Here is a 5,771-nt window from a genome sequence, read left to right as displayed (position 1 = left end):
GAATGATTCGTGTGATGAGTCTTTTCAGGCTTCCTAAAAAAAATAACTTTAAGACCTGTTTAGTGAATATCTTAAGACTTAGCCACAATTTGATGGATATGTTTATGCACGCCGGCGCGAAGTTTATTTACACACAAAGTTCAAAGAGCTTGCGGCTTTCCATTTCATGCGGCGTCGTCACGAGGCTCAACAAGTTTAGAGCCCCGTTTAAGCTGGTGTGATCGCCTATTAGTCATTTAGAAAGATTTAGCTAAACTTAAGCAGGTCCCTCCTAACTAAAAGGTTCCGCTGAGCTAAAGATTGCGTTGTTTAAATTAATAATCACGATTAAGATTGGAAAAATTCCAATATAACCTACTAAATGTGTACGTAAATAAGTAAATCAAATTTGTAAAATAACTTTTGGGTGGTTTGTTTGTAGAGAAAGATAAGTGGATGGGTGAGAATGCGGATTTAGTATTTAACGATCTTTTAAAACAGGGCAGCAACATCACTTATAAAATTGCCTACATTACTCCGTAACCCTTTTAAAAAAAATCACCATATTTATTTACTTAACCTTCCTATTTATGCGGGTTTCTTGACCACATGTTCCTCATCTCTTGACCCTACATGGTCGTAATGCCTAAGACATGATTTCGGTCGGTTGGTTTATTTACTTAATGCTTTGTAATAAAAATATCAACATTTTTTGATAAACTAGGTAAACAATCAATTGTGTAAGACTGTTGGCCATATTTACTTTGTTGCTTCATAAAGCAGTGGCATGGTGCCGTAACAACTAAATTTCGGAGGGTTTCCTTAATTTTTTACGTGACGTGGGGAGTGACAAGTGTGGTGGCAAATAGTATATAGCTACTACGAGGTGTTGCAAAGACTTATCTTACCTAACTCACGCCTTACGATTCTCTCGCACTCAGGGTTGGCTGCGAAAATGTTCACAAGAACCACTTCTTTGTAATCTGACTATTCGTTAAGGTCAGTTTGCTTTATATCTACTGCTGTAAGCCCAGGCTTACCAGAGAGCATCGACCTAGTTCCTTCCAACTCAAACACAATATTTAATGAAGAATGTTACCTTCACTACATAGCATTTCATACTCTTATCTACCTTCTCATTGTTGAAACAAATTTTAAATCGTATTTCAACTAAGATCAAACTTTCATTGACCCGAAAGCAATTACAATCAAAGACGTCTCTTTTCAGATCGAAGGACGAGAAAGTTTCAATGGAGCGAAGGCAATTTGAGAAATACTTGAGTTCCTTGCACGATACGCAAATACTCTTATAGACTGCCGATGTTTGCTCTCGGAGTCTTATCACTTGATAAGTTAAAACACAAGCCGCGTGCAAACAACCTTATCATGGTGACAGTCTCGCTGGGGACGCTGAGACCAGCCTCTTCAGCTCCACAAAATACTTGAAATTAACACGTAATTGAGTTAAAATTAATAACGCGCAGCGCTACTCCAAGATGGAAGTGCTAGAGGTTTAGTGTGAGTGAAGTTATAACAATTGGGTGTATTTACATTTTTATATGCGTGAAAGACTTAGTGTAAACGATTCGAGGGACGAGAATCAGTGAGTTGCGTTAAGACATCAAGTTAAATCGTCAAACTGGAGGACCTAAACACGTTAGAGGGGCCGGAGACTTTGGTGGAGAATGTCAGTGCGAAGGCTGAAGAGTGCTTGGAGAAGAACGTGGGCCTATTGGGGAAGTACTGCCCGGCATACTACGATGGGCTTCTGTGCTGGGACCCCACTCCGTGGCACACCAAGGCGATACAGAGGTGCTTTAGCGAGTTCCACGGAGTCCAGTATGACGATACACGTGAGTATATTACTTGCAAGAATTTATTTATTTTTGGAGCATTTTCCTTGTTTTTGTTTGTTGATTACGCTGCAGTAGACAGACTAACCGGTAATGAGTGTAATACATTGTAACCCACAACTCTTAGCAGATATTTAAAAAATAGTAATAGGTTATTAGGAATAAATGAAAAGACAACTGACGGACGCAGAGAACAACAGTCTACGTCAGTATTTTATTGCACATAAATCCAATATCGTGCAACAAGATAGACAACCGTTATTTTAAAACGACAACAATTTTATTTATTGCTCAATATTGAACAGTTAACCACCTAGTACAAAACTTCCAACGTCCAATGGCGCTTTTGTGAGTTTCATTGCGGGAAAAACAGTTGAAAACAATTAATAATTCAGAAGTAACATTCGTCACATGATGTTATTGTATTGTATTTGTAAAACTCTTTATTGTACATAAAACACATGAAAATAACATAACACATATTACATTATTTTTATTAAGCCTGGCATTTATTGCAAGGAGGAATGAGTTTTGCGATTAAATTTTGCTTCTCCAAAGCTTTTTGGTGTAAACTGATGTTGTGCTTTAGAGTTACTGTCAAACTTCTTGACCTCGCATGCACAGAAGTGAATTTTGAATTTCTTCAGTATCAAGTTCATCCGGGAGCCTACTCGACTACAGTGCTCAGGGATTCAAAAACTTGCTGGCAAAAGTGAATTTCGATCATCCCAGAAGGAATATTATTTACATTTAGGTGTAACTTTAAACGCACCTACGACATAGAAAGAAATAGGGGAACTTGATTTTCATTGTTAAAATAAAATAAGAGTGTTCTAACATTCCTTGTCTAAAATGGAATTTTGTTAATACACATAATACAACACAAATACTTTTTGTTAAATTGAATTCATTGAAATAAAAACAGATGAATTATCGTTTATAAAATGAAACTTAAGTAGGTATTATTTTATTTGGAGTATAAGATTTATTAACTAATATGTTAGAAGTACGGTTAAAAGCTTGTAAAAGGACAATTACGAGAAATCAAGCGTTATAATATACCACACGAAACTTTCTAAAAGCGTTTCTATGACGTTCACATGTAGTCTACTTTGTCAATCTAGTTTGTTAGTTGGAAAACAAAACGCTAGTTTTGTTTCGCCACTAAGGCAAGCACCAAAGCTAATTTTAAAAATAATAGCTCGTACCTACCTATGATAAATGTAAACCAAACTACACCGTGATATGTTTGAAACACATCGTGCATGGTTTACGAACTAGTAAGCTTTACAATTTAAAAAATACGAGCTTTTTAGAAGTACTGACAGAGGTTTGTAGATTGTCTGAAAGAAAGGTTCGTAGTTGCTATAAAAACGAAAATTTTCTGCTTGTTTTGGCACCGTGTGTTATTATGAAATTATGCATTAGAATACGTTGACGCCTACAATAGCCTGGAAAACAGTTGCAGGGAAATGTACAACCTTACCTTTGGTACGCGTAATCCTACTAATATTATAAATGAGAAAGCTTGTGTGTGTGTGTGTGTGTGTGTGTGTGTGTGTGTCTGTGTGTGTGTGAAATTTTCGGAAATTCCCACGGGAATTTTGTAAAATCCCAGAATTTCTATTCAACTGCTGTATTTATTGATTTAACGCGTACGAAGCCGCGGGTAAACTCTAGTAACTTTATATGTAAAGGTAACGTTCGACAATTCTGACAAAAGCTTATTTATAAAGTTAATAAGAGTCTACTCTGTTGATTTTAAAGTTTTTGTTTCAAAAAATAGTATTAACTTTTTTGCTGACTATGCTTTTTTGTTGGCTGTTACTTGTACTGTCAAAATCTGTAGGTATATCCATATTTGTTACAAATTTCAAGAAGAGTTAAAACAATAATAATGTCTCTGTTTTTCCTTTGCATTACTCGACAAATTTTCGTCATGTTTTTCACAGTTGGCAGTTGGCATGTTGTGACGTCATCATCTAGGCCTGAATTTTATGGGCGCGTTCAATTTTAATGACTCCACATATTGATGGTTTAATTAATATTCAGAACGCATCTCAGGCCCTTGCATGTATTTTCACGAGCCCATTAGTCTAAAAATAAGTCCACCATCTTTGTTTACCGCAGCCAAACTTAGTGTCGTCCTTATTTCCCGCCTTTCGGTACTCTTCCATATTAGATATTCATCATCAGCCGGAAGACGTCCACTGCTGAACAAAGGCCTCCCCTTAGAACGACAACTCGCCACTTGCATCCATCAGTTTCCCGCAACTCTCACGCCCGCAACGCTTCGTCTTCCAGTTCGTGGTCGCCACTCGAGGACTTTTCTCCCCCAGCGGTTATCTGTTCCTCGAGCAATATTAGATATTTAATAATATGAATTATTCACTGTTAGATTACTTAGTTATTTAATTATTTGCATAGCTACTTACCGATTTTATGCAAATATTTTTGATTTCTCTTATTACATAAGAAAACTTTATTTTTGTTAAGTGAGATTAAAGTAAGTAATTTAAGAAAATCGGGTGCTAAAACGTTACCTTTCCCTGTAACCTGAGTTATATTCGTTGTTTTTGAATCTTTTCTTTTTGTTTATGGAATATATTGTCATCTACCTAACTGGCAGTTAGATTTTAAAATGAAATACACGGCTCACTCGTATAGCTTTCTTTCTATTATTTCATACCAACATTGACAATGTACCACAGGTTGGTTCAATACATGTCGGGCAAACTTCGAGAAAAAATACGTAAGTGACCCGTGTATTTCATTTTAAAAATTATATATACGTTTCACGGTAGCGGATTAAACGACAGCAGGTTATATTATAACTAACTACATAAATGTCTATATTTACGTCCACTTGCAGGCTTTTTAATCTCGGTTTAAGAGGTCTTAAGTCCTGTCAGATCCATACAAGAACTGTCAGTTTAAGTTGAAAATACAAACTGAAAATAAAGATGCACAGAAGAAACAGAAAAATAAGACCATCACTGGGAATCGAACCCAGGTCCTCGGTAATCCGTACCGCGTGCTATACCGCTACACCACTGATGGTCAACGGTACCGACACGAATTTCCCCTATGCACCTCATATCTCAGCTAGTTTGTTTCTTACTTAGTCACTTAAGCAGTGACGCTAGCGACATCTATGCCGTAGCCCTCATCGAGAAACTTTTTTCGGCACTCCATTGGAACTAACCGCTCACCCGGACAAGATATATCGTTATCGTTACTAAGCAATCAAATTAAGATTGGTTTTTTGGAATCTTTTTGTATTTTTTATTTCAATTCCAAATTTTTACTTTTACGGTCATCCCGTAAAACCTAAATTGAAAATACAAACTGAACTGACTGTTTCAGTTTGTATTTTCAATTTAGGTTTACGGGATGACCGTAAAAGTATAAATTTGGAATTGAAATAAAAAATACAAAAAGATTCCAAAAAACTAATCTTGTCAGTTTAAGCCTTAAATCGATATTTAAAAAAAGCCTACAAGACGTCCTTAAAGACAGCACCAAAAATATAGCATAAAAAGCTACCAAATTGGATTTTAAATCGATTGGTGAACATAATGACTTAGGTATCTTTATTTATAAAATGACTAGCTTTTTCCCGCGGCCTCGCCCGCGTGGAATTCGGTTATCGCGCGCTGTTCCCTCAGGAACTGTGCATTTTTCCGGATAAAAAGTATTCTATGTCACTCTCTGGCCCTTATACTATCTCTATGCCAAAAATCACGTCGATCCGTCCTTCCGTTTTAACGTGAAAGACGGACAAACATACAAACACAGACACTTTCGCATTTATAATATTAGTATTATGGATTGATCTCTCCTCAGAAAACGCGTCACGCCAGTGCGTGAATGGCATCTGGCACAACTACTCTGACTACTCTAACTGCACGGAGCGCATCGCCAACGTGTCTGCCACCG

Source organism: Choristoneura fumiferana, chromosome 14, assembly GCF_025370935.1.
Source record: "Choristoneura fumiferana chromosome 14, NRCan_CFum_1, whole genome shotgun sequence".
NCBI classification, from domain to species: domain Eukaryota; kingdom Metazoa; phylum Arthropoda; class Insecta; order Lepidoptera; family Tortricidae; genus Choristoneura; species Choristoneura fumiferana.
Note: the sequence above shows the minus strand (reverse complement) of the source record.